Source organism: Sus scrofa, chromosome 1 (assembly GCF_000003025.6).
Source record: "Sus scrofa isolate TJ Tabasco breed Duroc chromosome 1, Sscrofa11.1, whole genome shotgun sequence".
NCBI classification, from domain to species: Eukaryota; Metazoa; Chordata; class Mammalia; order Artiodactyla; family Suidae; genus Sus; species Sus scrofa.
This window is the reverse complement of record NC_010443.5, coordinates 163,259,543-163,279,568: the sequence shown is the minus strand read 5'-3', so window position 1 is coordinate 163,279,568 and position 20,026 is coordinate 163,259,543. Positions and strand designations below refer to the sequence as shown.

At 46.5% G+C, this 20,026-nt stretch overlaps 1 protein-coding gene across 1 annotated transcript in view; it reads left to right on the top strand.

Moving 5' to 3' along the window:
* The window catches only part of CILP (cartilage intermediate layer protein), a 34,359-nt gene continuing 22,679 nt past the window's right edge, over positions 8,347-20,026 (top strand). The window contains exons 1-2 of the mRNA XM_021083365.1: positions 8,347-8,487; positions 8,759-8,952. The gene's annotated coding sequence lies outside the window, so the exon portion shown is untranslated. The remainder of the gene's footprint in view (positions 8,488-8,758; positions 8,953-20,026) is intronic.

The window sequence follows — 20,026 nt, the reverse complement described above, 5'->3', positions numbered from 1 at the left end:
TTGCTTGGTTTACAGAAGGAGTATGATTGATTTCCTGAGGTAATTACTTTCTAGAAGTTTAAATTGGGAATGCTTCATTGTAGAAGGTCTGGGTTCAGTCAGAACTGGGTTTGAATCCAAGCTTTGCCACATACGAGTTGTGCCTCCTTTAGAGTTACTTAATCTCCCTCGGGGTTGTTGTGAGGATTGAATAAGATAATGTCTGTAACATGTTGAGCATCATGCCAGGTTCATAGTAGATGTTCAGTAAACATTAGCTTCTTTCCTGTCTAGGGTCGTTCCAGCTTTGATACAGAATCTGGGTTAGTAGACATGTTGACTAATTGAAATGATTGGAACCACATGTTTAGGGAGTTCTGATGCTATGTTGGTTGGGGATGGGGCGGGGGCAGTTGGGTGAGAAAGTCTGGCCCTTTCTTAAGTGCCTTCTAAGGAGCTGCCAACTCAGATCTGTGTGTGAGCCACTCCCTCCACCCTATTCTCTGATGTGGACCCTTGACATTTTCTTAGTTTTATGAAAAGCACTGTGAAACATAGATTCACTGCCCTCTTTTGACCTGATTCTGCCCCAAGCCCAGCCCGGGTGCCGCAGGACGCTGAGCTAAGTAGGATCAGGCCACGATGAGGAGGAGCTGGGTCAGGTAAGGCCTTGGGCTTCCCGACTTGTCTGGGCCTGTCTGACCAACTCCAGTAGCGCGCGTGATGCAGCCAGGCGGACGGCACTTGTTGTCCATGATCAGTATTCCTGGGAAGGCATCCCTCTGCTCCTGGTGCTAGTGGCTTTAGGGTCCTGGGGAGACCTGTCCCCTCAAGTCTTCTGGAATGGCTGCGTTCCAGCAGGAATAACACGGAGAGAGTTGGGGAAGGGCAGGTGACAGCGTCTCTCAGCCCGGGCTGGTGGGGGTGACCATCTTGGGAATCCCCTGGAGCCTGTGAAATCTGGCAGCTCTTGGGCTCTCCTGAAATATCCCTGACCTGGAGGGAATGAGGGAGGGGTCTAGGGCCTAGCCAGGGCTGCTGAGTTGAGAAATGCTCTAAGTATGAGCTCAGGGTGGCTGAGGCCCTGAGGGAGGCCCTCAAGAAGAGGGTCTGCCCTTGAGGTCATGCTGGCCATCCCTCTGACCTCACACACATCTGGGTGACTTGAGAAGTAGTTTGATGATCTTTCAGCTCCAGGGATTACTGGGGAGCTGGGAGAAACACGCCTGCAAAAGCCTCCTCAGGGGGTTACTTTGCTCTCCCCCCATCATTATTGGGCTTCTCTAATTGGGGCCAGAACTGGGAATTTTCCTCTTTAAAAAAAAAAAAAAATTTGAAAACAAGGGCACAAGTGGGTTGTGTCCAAAGTAATGTGTTTAAGGAAATTTCTGCTTCATGCTGGCTAGGACAGGGAATGTCTGGTCAAAGAGGTGCTGACGGCCAGGGTCTTTTGTAAGTAAACAGACTGCCTCCGATGGCCGCCCTGAGCTCATTTCCCTCAGCACTGTGCGAGGAGGATGATGTCACCAGAGCAGGGCCTCCTGGTGTTGGAGTTTGTTGGTGAGCAGGATGGAGGCGCAGTGATTGCCGGTGGCCTAGGTGCTGCTGCCCAGTTATTGCAAACAGCTGCTCCCCACACAAGTGGTTCGGACACTCTCCTACACATACTCATCCATGACGGGACTCTAGCCAAACCCATGACCCTACAGCCAGGAGTATGCCTGGGGAAACTTGTGATTAACCGAGAAGTCCCCAGATTCCATGGGGCTTCTTCCTCAACCAGATAGCTGGGCCTCTCTGGTCTAGAGCAGGGTGGGGGGTGCATCAGGATGGGTTGATTTGTAAGGAGTGGCCCCAGGAAGTACAGGCCCACATCCTGCCACCTGGAGAACGGGCAGTGGCAACGTGCACCACCGCCTGTCTCCTGGGGCCAGACAGCCAGGTCCATTGGGGGAGTTTCCATGAGCAGAAAGCCCAGGTCAGGGGAGGTTGGGAGGTGGGGTGGAGAAAAGCCACAAAGCTCCTCTCTGTCTCCTGCACAGGCTCTTCCTAAGCACAACAGTGACCAGGTAAAGCATTTATGGGGCTTGGAAGCCCTGCAGCACAGTTGCTGAGGAATGGCTGCCAGAGATTGGGTCACACTCTGTAGCCTTCTCCCTGTTCACCCTGTACCACCCTCACTTCACTTGGGGAGCAGTGAACCCCAAGTAGACAGGTGACCAGATACTTCTTGAAGGTGGGCTTTTTATTCCTTTGTGTCCCCTACGGTCCTAGCTGGTTTCATAGGAGATTGACTTGTCAATCACACAGACCCACCCCACGGAGCACTCAAAGCCTACCTGATCTACCTACGCCAGGCTCATTGAAAACCTCAGACTGACCAGCAAGCTCACAGAAGACACACTGCCTACCTGATGTGCAGCCTGACTGATTCAACCAGGTAATTAAGTCTGCTCATTCAACAAATAGTAACTGAACACATTGTGCCCACTGTTATGCCAGGTGCGGGGGACTTAGGAATGAACAAGACAGGCAAGATCCTTGCTCTTAGGGGTATTTATATTATAAAGGAAGAAAATGGGATTTTGTGGGAGAGCATATCCATCAGGCCCTGCCCTGGATCTAATGGTCAGGGAAGACCTTCCTGACACATAATCTGAAAATTAGGGTATGAGAATGGGAAAAAAGACGTGCAAAGAGCCTGAGGAAGAGCTTTCCCGATGGAGTGAAAAGCGATACCGAGGCCTTGAGATGGGGAAGAGCTTGGCGTTAATTTGGAATAACCAGAAGACCAATATGACCGGAACATGTTGAGTGAGCAGAGGGTGGCACGTAGATGAGGTTGGAGAGGTGGACCAGGCAGACCAGACAGGGGCCTGTAAGCCCTAGTAGGATTTAGGTAGGTGTTGGGGGAAGACCCTGAGGCTTTAGGCAAGAGTGTGAGACACATTCAAGAAGAAATAGATAACCTAAATATCCCTGTACCCACTAAAGAGGTTAAATTTATAGTTTAAAATTTTCCCACAAAGAAAACTTTGGCCCTAGATGCCTTTACTGGTGAATTCTCCCAAGCATTAAAGAAAGAAAAGTTACCAATTTAATATAAAATTTTCCAGAAAATTGAAAAGGATGGAATACTTCCTAACTCATTCTGTGAGGAACGAGTCTCACAGACAAAAACGTTCCAAGACCAGGCGAAGACATTCCAAGCAAGAAAACTTGGTCCAAAACAGACCAATATGCATCATGAACATGATCCAAAAATTTTAATTTTAATCAAAATTATAGCTAAGTAAATCCAACAGTACATAAGAGGATATTTCATCATGACCAAGTGGGGTTTACCCAGAAATGTCAGGTTGGAGGAATGTTTGAAAATCAGCTCATGTGATTCTCCATATTAACAAACCAAAAAGAGGGGGGAGCCCCACTATATGATCACCTCAGTGACATCATAGTTAATGATCGAAGGCTGAATACTTTCCCTCTGCAATTGAGAAGCAAGAATGTCTGTTCTTACTACGTCTATTTAACATTGTGCCAAAGGTCCTAACCAGTGCAATATAACAAGAAAAATAAAAGGCATATAGATTGAAAAGGAAAAAGTAAAAATGTCTTTATTTACAAATGACATGATCATATACATATACATAGAAAATCCTAATCTACAAGAAAAGCTACTAAAATGAAAAAATGAGTTTAACAAAGTTGCAAGATAGATCAATATATGAAAATTAATTGTATGTGAATGCTTGAAAATCGGCATTGTAAAAACAATACCAGGAATTCCCATTGTGGCTCAGCAATAATGAACCCGACTGGTATCCATGAGGACGTGGGTTTGATCCCTTGCCTTGCTCAGTGGGTTAAGGACCTGACGTTGCTGTGAGCTGTGGTGTAGGTTGCAGACACAGCTCGGATCCTGAATTGCCGTGGCTCTGGTATAGGTCAGTGGCTACAGCTCCTATTCAACCCCTAGCCTTGGAACTTCCATATGCCTCAGGATCAGCCCAAGAAATGGCAAAAAGACAAAAAAAATATAAAAAAAAAGGATTCAGCGTTGCTTTGAGCTGAGGTGTAGGTTGAAGACGCAGCTCGGATCCCGTGTTGTTGAGGCTGTGGCGTAGGCCGGCTCTGACCCCTAGAGAGGAACTTCCATGTACCACGGGTGTGGTCCTAAAAAAAAAAAAAAAAAGTTGTGCAAGATTTGTATGCTGAAAACTATGAAACATATCTCAGAGAAGTTAAAGACCTAAATAAGTGGAGAGAGGTACTACTGTGTTCATGAGTCAGAAGACTGGATATTTTCAAAATGGCAGTTCCCACTAAACTCAAATATAGATTCAAAATAATTCCAAACAAAATCTAAGCAGGTTTTCCTGTAGAAATAAACCAGCTGATTCTAAAATGTATATGAAATGTGAAGGACCTTGGCTAGCCCAAAATTTTTTAAGCCATTTTTAATTGAAGTATAGTTAATTTACGTTGTTATTTTAGTGTCAAGTATACAGCAAAGTGATTCAGTTAGATATATTTCCAATCCTTTTCCAGTTAAAACAATTTTTAAAAGAATTGTACATTTAGAGGACTTTCATTACTTGATTTCAGACTTGCTATAAAGCTACAGCAGTCAAGACAGTGTGGTATTAAAGATAAAAATGTAGATCAACAGAACAGGAAAGACAGTCCAGAAGTAAAGCTACACATATACTGCCAACTGATTTTTTACAAAGATGCAAAGGCACCTTTGGGAAAAGGTAGTCTGTCAACAAAAGGTCCTGGAACAGCTGGATATCTGTGTGAGAAGAAAAAAAAAAAAATTAACCTCTCCCCTTACTTACACAAAAATTAATTCAAAATGGATCACAGGAGTTCCCGTCATGGTGCAGTAGAAACAAATCCGCCTAGGAACCATAGGGTTTTGGGTTTGATCCCTGGCCTTACTCAATGGGTTAAGGATCTAGCATTGCCATGAGCTGTGGTGTAGGTCGCAGACGCGGCTCGGATCTAATGTTGCTGTGGCTGTGGTGTAAGCTGGCAGCTGTAGCTCCGATTCGACCCCTAGCCTGGGAATTTCCATAAGCCATGGGCATGGCCCTAAAAAGCAAAAAAAAAAACTTTGTACCTTTGGATTGGGCAGAGTCTTCAGATATGACACAGAATGTGCTAACAGTAAAGGAAAAGAACGATAAACTGGACTTCATTAAAATTTAAAACTTTTGCTCTAAAAGATACCACTAGGAAAATGAAAATATGGCTCAACAACTAGAGGATCACCCAACTGTATTATCCAACATGTATCCAACAGGACTTGTATCTAGAATATATTTTTTAAAAGCCTCTTCATAGACCTAGAATACGTAAGAAAGAATTTATCTAGAATATAGAAAAAAATATATGCAGCTCAATAGGAAGACAAAACCCTAATTTTTAAAAACAAGTAAATTTTTTTTTTCTTTTTTCCTTTTTTTTCTAGGGCCGCTCCCGTGGCATATGGAGGTTCCCAGGCTAGGGGTCGAATCAGAGCTGTAGCCGCCGGCCTACACCACAGCCACAGCAAAGCGGGATCCGAGCCGCGTCTGCAACCTATGCCACAGCTTATGGCAACGCAGGGTCCTTAACCCACTGAGCAAGGCCAGGGACTGAACCCGCAATCTCATGGTTCCTAGTCGGATTCGTTAACCACTGCGTCACGATGGGAACTCCAAAAACAAGCAAAATTTTTGAACAGACATTTCTCCAAAGAAATATACAAATATCAAATAAAGATATGAAAAGATGCTCCTTGGCTGTCAAGAAAATATAAATTAAAATACAATGAAATATCATACTACACATCTCCTTTTAGGAAAGCTAAAGACTGACCAAACTCTGTTGGAAAGAATGTGGAACAGCTGTTAAGTCTCCTAAGGCTGCTGGTGAGAATGTAAAATAGTATAAACACCCTGGGAAGCATTTTGTCAATTTCTCAAAAAGTTAAACATACACCTCCCACATGAACCAGTCATTCCTTTTCCAGGTAGTTATCCAAGAGAGACAACAACATAAGTCCACACAGTCCTATACACTAATATTTATAGCACCTTTATGCATAATAGTTAAAAACTGGAAACAACCCCAATGTCCATCATCAGGTGAAGGAATGGTTAAAGAAAATGGTACATCCATACAGTGGAATACTACTCAACAATAAAAAGAAAGAAATTACTGATACAGTGAACAGCATGGATGAATCTCAAAATAAGCCATATTAAAAAAAGTATATATTAGGGGTTCCTGTCGTGGTGCAGTGGTTAACAAATCCGACTAGGAACCATAAGTTTGCTGGTTCAATCCCTGGCCTTTCTCAGTGGGTTAAGGATCTGGCGTTGCCCTGAGCTGTGGTGTAGGTTGCAGATGTGGCTCGGATCTCACGTTGCTGTGGCTGTGGCGTAGGCCGGTGGTTACAGCTCCAATTCAACCCCTAGCCTGGGAACCTCCATATGATGCGGGAGCGGCCCTAGAAAAGGCAAAAAGACAAAAAAAAAAAAAGTATATATATACACCATATGTTCAATTTATATAAAATTCTAGGCAATGCAAACTATAGTGAAAGAAAGCAGATCAGTGGCCAACTGGGGTTGGGAGATTGGGCAGAGAGGCTTCAATTTCAAAGGAGCGTAAGGAGGAGTTCCCGTCATGGCGAAGTGGTTAATGAATCCAACTAGGAACCATGAGGTTGTGGGTTCAATCCCTGGCCTCGCTCAGTGGGTCAAGGATCCGGTGTTGCTGTGAGCTGTGGTGTAGGCCACAGACGCCGCTTGGATCCCGAGTTGCTGTGGCTGTGGACCTCTAGCCTGGGAACCTCCATGTGCCGTGGGTGTGGCCCTAAAAAGACAAAAGCAAAAAAAGAAAAAGAAAAAAACAACGGAGCATGAGGAAACTTTTTAGAACAATAGGTATATTCTTTATTGTACCAATGGTTTCATGGATATGTACATATGTCAGAACTTATAGAATGTATGCTTTATATGTATAGTTAATTATATGTTAACTATATTTCAATAAGTTGTTCAAAAATTGCAACCTCATTCAATTTTTTAAACTCACTCTGGCTGCTGTAAGAAGAGACTGGGGTGGGTGGTGAGAGTAGAAGCTGAGGTTTGTTGGGAGGCTGCTTCAGTCATCTGGGCGAGAGATGCTGGTGGCCACGGTGACAGTGAAATGAAGAGGTGTGGACCGAGTGGAGAAATACTTTGAGACCTAGATAAGACCTACTCGCAGCCTTATTCAGTGCGAGGGAAATGGAGAAATCTAGGCAGGCTACTACAGTTCCAGCTTGAGTGCTGAGTGGCTGGGGATACCCGGCCAGGAAGACTTGGGGATGGAGGTGAGAATGGAACCAGAGGTCTCTTTTCATCTGCCTGTGAAGATGGCTGGGCTTCATGAGAAGAGATAAAATTTGGAGAAAAGGCAAATAAAATTTGGAGAAAAGGCCTTTTAAAGCCATGGGAATGGATGAGATCTCATAGGGAGAGAGAATAGACAAAGCAGTCTGAAAACTGAACCTTGGGCATTCCAACACTTGGAGGTTCCCTGAAGGAGCCAGCAAAATGCATCAAGAAGGAACAACTAGAGAATCACCCAACTATATTAATTTACTATGGCTGCTGTAACAAATTACCACAAACTGGTGGCTTAAATCAATCAAAACTTTATCTTCTCAGTTCTGGAGGCCAGAAGTTCAAAATCAGATCCCTGGGCTGAAATTAAGGCATCGGTAGGGCCGTACTCCTTGTGGAGGCTCCAGGGGACACTCCTTTCTGTGACTTCTAATTCTGGCAGCTGTTGACATTCCTTGACTTGTACCTCATCACTCCCATCACTGTCTCTGTGGTCACATTACTTCCTCCTCTTCTGTTCTTATTAAATCTCCCTGTGCCTCGCTTTTCTAAGAACATTTGTCAGAGGACTTAGGGGCCATCGAGAAAGTCAAGGATGACCTCTTCATCTCTAGATCCTTAATTATATTCATATAGACCTCCCCCCACCCACCCCCAAATAAGATGACATTCTCAGGTTCTGGGGGTGAGCATGTGGATAAATCTTTGGATTTATACCAACTGACGGACAGACTAAAGGAGTGACTAAGTAATGCAAGATGGCAGGACTTCCTGTGCCTGGGAAGAGAGACCAAGGAGGTCAAGTATAGGGTGCAGAAGTCTAGGCTGAACATCCATGACTTAGGCTGCTGCTGGCTTGAGCATATGTGTGGGAGAGTCTCCTAGAGAAGGGAAGTACTTCAGACAAGAGTCTCCCAGCTCTTCCAGACCTGACTCAGCATCTGGCAGGGGCCATCCATACAGTAGCCAGAGTGACCTTTAGATTAGAGATGTGATATGTGGAGAGGTCTGGTTGAAGGACTATTGCTTGTGGTTTAGCTCTGTGTAAGTTTTGGTTGACAGCTCTCAGTTTCTCCTTTCCAAGAGGCCCTGCAGATCCTGGAAGCCCCAGTTCAGAAACTTAAAGGTCTGTACTCCTCATACTCACCCAAAAGGAGACTGGTGGAAACTCTCTGCTCAGGGTGGAGAACTTACAGGGCTATCAAAGTTAGCTCTGGCAGGAAGCCAACTTTGGGGGTTCTTAATCTTGGGCCCAGGCATGGTTTCAGGGGGGCAGAAACATACATTTCCTTTGTGTGTATTTTCCTGGGGAGAGGGTCTCTAGGCCCTAGTTTTTATCGAATTTTAAAAAGGCCTGTGTCCCTAAAGTGTTAAGAATTACTGATTTAGCACAATAGTCTCAATTTCTAGGTTGAGAAACTGAGAACACTTCCTTTTCTGGTAATAAGATGGGTGCAGTACCCTAAGTAAGCTTCCTTCTGAAAGCAATTCTGGATAAAAGAAAAAAAAAAAAACCAACTTTTTAAATGCACTGAGGAGCTGGCAAGACAGTGAGAAATATTCAAGCTAAACACCGCAAGAATCCAGAGAGGTAAGTTGAGCTGTTTTATTCGTTTGCTTATGTTGTGGTTATATAATATGTGGTCCATCTCTATCTATAGATATAATATATATTTCATATGTATTTAATGAGCTGTACCCTCTTAAAATTTTAGGTGTAAAGTACAGTATTGTTAACTGTAAGCACAGCGTTGTAAAGCAGATGCCTAGCACTTTTCCATCTTGCACTCCTGAAGTTTTATCATTTTTCTGTTTTAACTCAATAAATTTGAACTTTTAGGGGTGGGGTGATTTGAGAGACACCAGTGGTATGCTAGTAACTGGATCGCCAATGAAACAAAGCACCCTATTTTTAGGATTTGCTGATTTCCATGGTAAAAACACTCCCACCATGGCCAGTTTCAAGCTATCAATGGTACCAAGAACTGGCATGCAAAATGCCTATTGAGTTCTTCTGAGCTGGTAGGAGCCAGTTCTAGCTCACTTCAGAAACTTAAGGCCTCTCTAAAGTGGGACGTCTAATAAGACCTTCCCCACATAAGATTGGGACTTTAGTGAATGAATGAACCAGATAGAGGTACCACCACCTCCCAAGAGACAGAAAAGAGAAATGCCCACCTTAATTTCCCTTCTCAGGAGAAAATGAGATAGCCTTTGCCAATTCAAACCTATAAGCCATACCATGTTGTTTGAAGCCCAGATTCACACTTCTTAGGTGGTCTGAAAAATTTAGCCCAGCATTTAATTTAAAGTGGGCCCAGGAGTTCCCGTTGTGGCGCAGTGGTTAACGAATCCGACTAGGAACCATGAGGTTGCGGGTTCGGTCCCTGCCCTTGCTCAGTGGGTTAACGATCCGGCGTTGCCGTGAGCTGTGGTGTAGGTTGCAGACGCGGCTCGGATCCCGTGTTGCTGTGGCTCTGGCGTAGGCCGGTGGCTACAGCTCCGATTGGACCCCTAGCCTGGGAACCTCCATATGCCGTGGGAGCGGCCCAAGAAATAGCAACAACAGCAACAAAAGACAAAAAAAAAAAAAAAAAAAAAAAAGAGACATAAAGTGGGCCCAGGCTGGTAACACCATGAGCATCTGGCAACTCAAATGCAAACCCTCCTGAAAACCACCTTCACCCCAGACCTCAAGGACTTCTGCAGAGAAAGCTCCAAAGAAATAAATAGCTCCTAGATGAAAATCACAAAACACTCAAGGAAAAAAACAGTGGAAACAAATCTGCATAGACTTCAGATATTGGAATTATCAGACAGCTATGTTTAAAATGCCAAAAGAGTAGAAGAGAAACTTCAAAATTTGAGAGGGAATAAGATACTCTAAAGAAGGGCAAGGTAGGACTTCCCGTCATGGTGCAGTGGAAACGAATCCAACTAGGAACCATGGGGTTTCAGGTTTGATCTCTGGCCTCAGTCAGTGGGTTGGGGATCTGGCGTTGCCATGAGCTGCAGTGTAGGTCGCAGACACAGCTTGGATCCTCTGTGGCTGTGGCTGTGGCTGTGGCCAGAAGCTGTAGCTCTGATTGGACCCCTAGCCTGGGAACCTCCATATGCCACAGGTATGGCTCTAAAAAGCAAAAAAAAAAAAAAAAAAGCAATAGAATGGCCCTCTAGAAATTTAACTTATAACTAAATCTACAAATTTAATGGTTGGGTTTAATAGATGAGACACAATTGACTATATCAGACATAATAAAATGAAACCTTGAAGTCAGACCTGAATAAATTCTCTAAAATGCAACACAGAAATAAAAAGATGGACAATATGAAAGAGTAGTTAAAAGATATGAGGATAGAGTGAAATAGTCTAAAATACATTTAATTAGAAGTTCTGGAAGGAGAAGAGAGGTTATGGGCCAGTAATTTTTGAATAGTTGGTAGCTGAGATTCATCCAGAAATCTGTCAATCCATATATTCAAGAATCTTGGGGACTTCCTACTATGGTGCAGCAGGTTAAGGATCCAGCTTTGTCTCTGCAGTGTCTCAGGTCGCTGCTGAGGTGCAGGTTTGATCCCAGCTGGTGCAGAGGGTTAAAGATCTGACATTGCCAGAGCTGTGGCATAGGTCGCAGCTGCTGTTGGGGTTTGATCCCTGGCCTGGGACCTTGCATATGCTGCAGGTGTGCCCCCCCAAAATCTTGCTAATCCCTAAAAGAATAAATAAAAAGAAATCCACAAGTAAACACATCATAGTGAAAAATGCAGATTACTAAAGACAGAGAAAGTCTTAAGGACAGATTGTTTCCAAAGTAATGTTGTTAGACTGGAATAGCTGATTTCTTAATATCTGGAAGATAGTAGAATTATATTTTCACTCTGCTGAGAGAAAATGCTTGTCAACCAAGAATTCTAAAACCAGTGAAAAGATAATTTAAGAATAAGGAAAAAATAATAACACAGTGAGATGAAGGAAAACTGTATTTTGCCACTAGCAAGCAGAAAGAAAGTGATTCCAAAAGGGAGGAATGAGAAACAAGAAGGAATGCGGAACAAAGAAACTGGCACCTCTATGAGTAAAAACAAATTTTGTATAAACAGTTCTAACAGTGTCTTTGTAAGCTTAAAAAAAAGATAAAATTCAAATACATAAGAGCAGTAATATATAAGCTAAAATAAGAGTGATTAGATTTAGTTCTAAGGTCCTTGCTTTATAAAGAAAACATTAAAGATATTAACTTCAGACTTAGAAAAATATGCATATTAAAATTTCTAGTATAATTACTAAAAATAGCAAAAAGGAGTTACTTTGCAAACTAGGAAAGGAAAAAATGGAATAAGAAAAAAATAATCAGGAAAGCAAGAAAGGGAGTTCCCATTGTGGCTCAGTGAGTTACAAACCTAACTAGTATCCATGAGGTCGCGGGTTTGATCCCTGGCCTCGCTCAGTTGGTTAAGGATCCAGCATTGCTATGAGCTATGGTGTAGGTTGCAGACTTGGCTTGGATCCCACATTGCTGTGGCTGTGGTATAAGCCAGCAGCTATAGCTCTGATGCTCTGATTTGACCCCTAGCCTGGGAACTTCCATATGCCTCTGGTGCAGCCCTAAAAAGACCAAAAAAAAAAAAAAAAAAAAAAAAAAACCCAAAAAAAACCCAAAAAACAAAAACCATCCAATGCCCCTCTCAATTCTGGCTCTTGTTTCTTTCTGGCCTGAGTATTCCGTACTTCATTGCCAGCAAGTGTGCACTTTCACACAAAATTTCACTCTTGCCTGGCTTTTTCCCCTCCCCCTATTATCCTGCTTCCTTTTCTCCTTCAATGGTTTCTCTTGGGAACATTTCTTTACTAAATCACTTGCGTATGAATCTTCATCTCAGGATTTGCTTCTGGGAGAACCATACCTACTGCATGGATTCCTTTGAGAATCTGATAAAAGTCATGGACCTTGTCCCCAGAAAAATACACATACGCACATTGAAAATGTTATATACCTTTTTGCTTCCCCAAAGCCTCCGTGGACCCAAGATTAAGAACTCTGGACAAAAAAGATCTTGGGGTCCCTCCATAGCTCACTGTGTCACGTTCTCTGCTCTGGGTAGGTTTGAGGAGCTTAGCTTTGAGTTTCTGATTTTGGGCTTTCAGGCGTGTGGGATCCAACATCCCTTTAGTGAATTTCTTTTCAATAAAAATCTCAGTTAAAAGTTCCTGTTGCTCTCCTCAAAGAATCTTTTTTTTTTCTCTTTTTTTGCTATTTCTTGGGCTGCTCCCGCGGCATGTGGAGTTTCCCAGGCTAGGGGTCTAATCGGAGCTGTAGCCACCAGCCTACACCAGAGCCACAGCAACGCGGGATCCGAGCCGCGTCTGCAACCTACACCACAGCTCACGGCAGTGCCGGATCATTAACCCACTGAGCAAGGGCAGGGATCGAACCCGCAACCTCATGGTTCCTAGTCGGATTCGTTAACCACTGCGCCACGACGGGAACTCCTCAAAGAATCTTGATAGAGACACTGCCACATGCTGTATCTTCCAGCACCTCCTGACTCCTAATCGTGCCCTCCAACTAAGCTGGTTTTGCTAATGCTGTCTTCTTTGCCCAGACTGTCCTTCCTCTTCCTTTTTGTCCAGTTGCCATTCATTTTTATACTCTACTCTGATGAAACCTCCACCAGGAAGTCTTCCTTGATAGTCACCCTCAGGAGGATGCCCCAGAGGGACCACAAGAGAGGTGGCCCACACTAACCCATACAGTGATCTCACATTGTTCCATGGGGATCTGTTTATGGGTCCATCTCCCTCTCTATGCGGTAAGTTCCTCAAAGGTAGAGGCTATGCTTCATTCTTTTCTGTACCCTCAGTGCTTATCTCAGGGTCTAGTATATAGTAGAAGCTGAAAATAGTTGTAGGATGAATGACTGAATATAGGTAGTTTGCGGTGGAGACAGGGTTTAATCCAGTTTTTCTGGCCTCAAAACCTGTGCATTTTCCGCCTTAGGTACCAGGGGGTGGGGGCAGATGTGTGGGACTGAAGATTTTTCCAGCTCAGTAATCCTCTGGTCCCTCTGGCCTTGCTGAGGCTGTAGATGTTTCTCTGGAGGCCACAGCCCAGCCCAAGTATCCTAGAGCCTCCTTGTGCCCAGAGTCCTAGTTGGAAAACAAACCTGGGCAAGGCAGCACTCCCTGAGGGGGTGGTCGTGGTCTCTGTTCTTCCTGGACTCCCTTTGTTGGGGAAAAGTGACCTCGGCTCCGGTTGTCAGTGTCAGAAAGTGGGACACACAAACATGGGGAGATCTCGACAAGGCTCTTTACTTCTGCAGAAGGGCGCAAGTGCTCAAAAAGCACTCGAGAAGAAAGACCCCCCTGTTTATCCCTAACGCGGGTGGTATATCTGTCCCATTCCCATTAGTCAGGTCAGGGTGCACATTCTTCTTGGTTGGCTAATTTGAAACAAATTGTTCCTGGGAGGAGAGGGAAAGGGGGGCTTTAGGAGGAGGGTGTCTCAGACAAAGCAGGAACAAAATGGAGTCACCAGGACTTCCTCTGATAGAAAAGACACAGGTTAATTCTCACACCCTCTAGCAGCCAAGCTGTCTCCTCCTCCTTCCTGACTCTCCCACACCACGCTCCCCCTACCGCCCTCCTTCCCTCTCCTCCCCGCCCTCTGGGCAGGAGCCTGGGTCCCAGGTTGTAGCTGTGAATAAAGCCCAGAACAGAGTCTCCAGCCACCACAGCTGCCTGAGACCGAGCAGCCTCTTCTTCCCCGAGGAGGCTCCGGCCCCCCATCCTCCGCCCTGTTTGCTGCCCTGTGGAAAACCAGGGGTTGGGGAGACTGAGGGCTCTAGCCTCACCGGGAAACTGGAGTTTGGGTGAAGCCCTGGCAGGGGCTGTGCAGCCCCTGGAGAGAACCTGTTCTGCCTTTGTCCAGGGCTGGACTCATGGGGATCTGGCTGGGGAGGTGAACCCCTTCACTGTGAGAAGCTGTTGTTCTCCACTCCCCCAACCCCTACCCCCAGGCTCTTGGCTCTCCACCTGTTTTCTTCCTCGGGGCTGTGGAACCTTCTGCAGATCCTCTCTCCTCAGGATGAGGAAAGCAGATGTCATTCTCCCCACCGGGCCCCCAAACATCCTCCCCCCTCTCTCCACAGAGCATCTGGCTCTCTCGCTTCATTCTCCAGTGACTGCTGCCCTTCCCTGCAGTGAGGGTGAAGGGAGCGGGGTGACCTGGACCTGCAGCCCCACTCTCCAAGTTCAGGCCTGCATCTGGGGAGGGGAGGCTGAGTCCTTCTGAGGAGGACCTGCCCACCCAGCAGAGGGGTCACCAAAACAGGTTTGCCCGGTCCTGGCCTGTGTCTGGGACTAGCTAGGGACTCAGAGGCATCTGTCTGCAGCAGTGCCGGCTTGGAAAGTCACAGGGTGCACCTGCAGGATGCGTCACCAGCCTTTCCACCCTGACAGTGGATCTCATGCCTCCCTGGGGCATATTTTTGGGAAAATAGGGGGTCAGGGGCCCTTGCTCATCAGAACAGCAGCTGACACCTGTCAAGAGTCCTCTTAGAAAGGACCTTCCCGTCAGAGCCCAGTTCTCAGCTGTGAGTGAGAAGAACCACCTGAGAGCTTTAAAAACTATCACTGTCCCAGCGGCACCCGCTCCAGTTAAATCAGTATCACCGAGGGCAGGCACCGCTGGGCATCTTTTTTTTTTTTTTTTTTTTTTTTTTTTGTCTTTTTTGTTGTTGTTGTTGTTGTTATTGTTGCTATTTCTTGGGCCGCTCCCGCGGCATATGGAGGTTCCCAGGCTAGGGGTTGAATCGGAGCTGTAGCCACCGGCCTACGCCAGAGCCACAGCAACGCGGGATCCGAGCCGTGTCTGCAACCTACGCCACAGCTCACGGCAACGCCGGATCGTTAACCCACTGAGCAAGGGCAGGGATCGAACCCGCAACCTCATGGTTCCTAGTCGGATTCGTTAACCACTGCGCCACGACGGGAACTCCTGGGCATCTTTTAAAGCTCCTGGATGATCCAAATGTGCAGCACTCCCAAGGACCCTTAAAGACCCTTACAGTGTGGTCATCCCCACTGTACAGGTAGGGACATTGGACTCGGAGAAGCAAAGCCACCTGACTGGGTCAGAGGGGAGGTGTGAGGCGTGGGACTGGAGTTGTGGCCGCCTGCTGGTCATGGATCCAGGCTTCGAGTGGGACTTCCAGTGGGATCATGGGGCCTCAGGCTGGCCCAGGAACCCGTCCCCTCTGGCTGGGAAGACATTTCTGCACTTCTTTCCCCAACGTGCTGGGCTGGGTGCCTTCAAGCCCCAGAATGCGGTGGGTCACCTCCACTCAGCCCCGTCCCTCTCACTGGAAAGGCGTGCCCTTTGGTGAGGGGGAGGATGCATTTTTGAGGTGAAATATTGTATAACAGCCAGGAACGGAAAATATTAAAAGCCCATGGGCGCCAGCAAGGTTCGCGCCTGGGCCAGAAAGTTCAGAAAAAAGGAGGAAGTCTCCCCGCGGTGCAGGCCCTGGGGTGGGGCGGGATCAGCCGGGCCGCCCACACCCTGTGTCCCAGGCTGCCTCCATCTTCAGGGTTAGAGCAAGCCTTTGCCTGGCCCAAAGGAAAGTCCTGGGGTGGTGGCTCCATGGGCAAAGTCCTGTAGGTATATTAGGTTGGGTCTACCCTGACTGCAGAGGGGGTGGTGGGAGTAGGGGAGTGGATGGTAAAATGTCTTACGGGGAGCATGTGTGGCCAGACCAGCCCAGTCCGCACAGGCACTGAAGGTTCCAGGGGCTGGAATACTGAGGCAGTGAGACGTGGTCCCTATCCTCTAGGGTTTCACCATAGAGATGGGGCAGGCAAGAAATGAGACAGTCTCAGTAGAATGTGATAAACATTCTGCTGGAGAGGGGCACAGGGCTTGTAGAAGACAGGAGAGGGGCAGTTAGTTCAGTCCTGGGCTATGAGGAAGCATTCCTGCAGGAGATAGTAGCTGGCTGAATCTTGCCACAAAGAGATTCTAAGAAGGCCTATAAAGCTGGAGTGTGGGTATGTACCCTTAGGAGCCTAGCTGTGTGTGTGTGGAAAAGAAACACAGAGACATCAACCAAGGACTCATTCTCCCCATGGGGGCCCCTGCCATCTCCCCCTTTCCCTCTGCCCAGCTGGTACACACTAAGATACGGACACACAATTACATAAAAACACACAAACAAGGTGGTGGAGAATGTACCAGCATTCTTCTTGGTGAGAGAGCTGGAGAGCTGTTCCTCTAAGACACAGGCTTTGTTTTTGTTTTTTTGCTTTTTTTTTTTTTGGTCTTTTTAGGGCCGCACTTGAGGCACATAGAGGTTCCCAGGCTAGGGGTCTAATGGGAGCTACAGCTGCCAGCCACAGCCACAGCCACAGCAAAGCCAGATCCCGAACTGCATCTGCAACCTACACCACAGCTCACGGCAACACCAGATCCTTAACCCACTGAGCGAGGCCAGGGATTGAACTCACAACCTCATGGTTCCTAGTCGGACTCATTAACAACTGAGCCAGGATGGGAACTCCCTGAGAGACAGGCTTTAATAAGACCTGGAGGTCAAAGATGGAGATCTGTAGGGACAGGGTGTCAGAGGCTGAGAGAGCTGCTCTGATGAGGACAGGAAGAAGACTCTGGAGGGTAGTGTAAGAGTGGTAGAAAAGAAAGAGGAGGGAGCTCTGGAGCCCATCTAATCTTCTCATTTTACTGTGAAGGAAACTGAGGTCCAGAGAGGGAAAGTGAAATGGCTAAGATGACATTTGGGGAGCAGAGCTGAGTATGAGTACACACGAGTCATGACATGCCTAGTTGGGCTTGCACGTCCCCGCACAGCCACTCAAAGTGCACACTCACAGGGTACACAACCTGCGAGGCCATCATTCACACTTGAAGCTGTTCAGATCCCTAAATAAGGTGGAGGAGCTGAGTCAGCCTGTCCACGTCCCTCTCCTGTTCCAGCTCTCATGGATCATGAGCGCCATAGTGGGAAGTAGAGCATTTGGAAACCTGGGGTCAGGCTGCCCAGGGGTCTGCTCTGAGCATCCCCTGGAGGCTCCCTCAAGCAGGGCGGGACGTTTACCCCTAGAACTGACTCAGAGCTGCCCAGGTGTCAGGGGTCAGGGCTGGACCTGCATCCGCAAGGGAGGCTGTCTCAGCGTCTCAGGGCAGAGCCAGAAGCCTCCCCAGAGTCGGAATTGGGTCTGCAATCCCCCAATGTCACATCTCAGTGAGATGCCAGGGAGCCTGTTGGAGGCAGAAGCGGAGCCTAAAGGTGGAACAGGAGACTTGGGCTCCACCCTGGCTCTGCTTCTACCTTCATGGACAGCCTTGGAAGTCCTTTCCCCTCTCAGGGATCAATGAATTTATGACATTGAGCCAGGTGCTGAGGACACGGGCCTTTCCCTTTAAGACTCACAGTCAAATGAGAGAAGATAGCATCTCCAGGTGGAGCCAAGAGCTCTTTCACTCAGGGTGTGCTAAGTGGGAAATAGGCTGGGGCTGGGCCAGCTCAGAGGGTGGGGAGAGCTGTGGGCTGGAGTGCCCAGGGCGTGTTTGCCTATTTCAGGTTGAATCCCCATATTGCATTTGTAACCCTAATGGCACCACCACACCCAAGCTCTCCTAGCTGTAACTGCACCCCCCGAGACACCCTGCTTGGGGAAGCACTGTTGCCCTTGGGTTTGGCTGGGAGTGGCCACTGATCAATTCAGTCTGAGTATCTGACCTAAACCTAGCCCATCCACCCACTGGCAGGTGACTGATGAAGCGAGCTTCTTGGGAAAGGCTCTACCCAATAGAGGTGGGGCAGCAACTAGCTGAGCCAATCGGAATGGCTCCTGGTGGAATTTGAACTAAGAAAACACAGGAGATGGACCCCAGAGGAGCACGAGGCAAGAGGGACTGCCACTTAGAGCAAAGTAGATACATCACAGGAGAAACACCAGGCAGCCTGTGTGAGAGGGGCCTGCCTCAGTCCAGCTCTGACTTCAGCTATCTTTGCAACAAGCCTTCTTTTCTCTTCTTCTCAGAATGGCTTGACCGCATCATCATTCTTGTTCCCTAACGTGCATAACCAGCTAAGGAGCCCTCTCATCTCTCTGGTGTGTCAGAGAGCAACCAGCTCTCTCCTCCATCCTCGATGAGAGGCCACTGTGAGAAAACAGAAAGATCAGAGGACTGGAAACAGGAGACCCAGCCTGGGTTTGAGCTGACTCGAGGTCCCAAGCTTCTTCAAGAGTCCTATCTTGACAGAAGTCTGATACACCTTGCACAGTGTGCTGTCTCCTGCACTGGTTATGGTCAGCCTCAAGTGGAAATCCATAGCAACTCCAACAGAGGAAAGAGGCCAGAAAGGTAAAGGCAGCTGCTGCCTTCTGGTCTTTGACAGAGGCTGATGAATTGGGTGAAGATGATTCAAAACCTCTCTGTTCAAGGGGCTTCCAGGGAGACCTGAGAGTCATCGGAAAGGACGGGCAGTTCTTGGACCCAGAAATGTGCTTGACAGTCTTAGCAGTCTCCTGGGGGCAGTTCTCAGCAGACTCGAGTCTGAGTCCTGGGGAGACCAGAGGGGCTGTAAGTAAAAGCTAAAACTCTGTTCCCCTGAAAAGTCCATATTTTATTTGGGCATAAGCAATCCTGTCTTGGGATCAGGCAAGAGGGGCATTTGTTCCTGCAATGCTACTGACCTTCATGCATGGAATAAGCTCTAGGTACTACCATCAGTACTTTGAAGAGTGTTTAAAAAAAGGAGCAGATGAGGGATTGGTTAATGGAGAAAAGAGTCTTTTCAACAAACAGTGCAGAAACAATTGGACATCTCCATGCCAAAAAAAAATGAACCTTGACTCATACTTTGCACCATGTGCAAAAACTAGTTAAAAATGAATTATAGACCTAAAGGTAAAACCTAAAACTAAAAAAAAAAAAAAAAAATCAAAACCCTAGAGAAAATATAGGAGAAAATCTTTGCGACCATGGATTAGGCACAAATTTTTAGATCCAACACCAAAAGCAGAAGTACATAAAATAAAAAATCGATAAATTGGACTTCAAAATTAAGAACCTCTGCTCTTCAAGGGTCATTGTCAAGAAGATAAAAAGGACTTCCCGTCGTGGCTCAGTGGTTAACGAATCTGACTAGGAACCATGAGGTTCTGGATTCAATCCCTGGCCTTGTTCATGGCATTGCCATGAGCTATGATGTAGGTCGAAGACGCAGCTCGGATCTGACATTGCTGTGGCTGTGGCGAAGGCTGGCAGCTACAGCTCTGATCAGACCCCTAGCCTGGGAACCTCCATATGCCACGGGTGTGGCCCTAGAAAATACAAAAAAAAAAAAAAAAAAAAGATAAAAAGATGAGCTACAGACTGGGAAAAAATATTTTCAAAACTCATATCTGATAAAGGACTTTTATGTAGGAAATATAAACTAAACTCAAAGTTCAATAATGAGAAAACAACCTAATTACATACAAAATGGGCAAAATACTTGAACGGACATTTCACCGAAGAGGGTATAGAAATGGCAAATGAAAATATGAAAAGCTGCTCAACATCATTGGTTACCAGGGAGATACAAATTAAAACGACACACTACACAACCATTGGAAAGACTTAAAAACAAACATGCAACTTTAA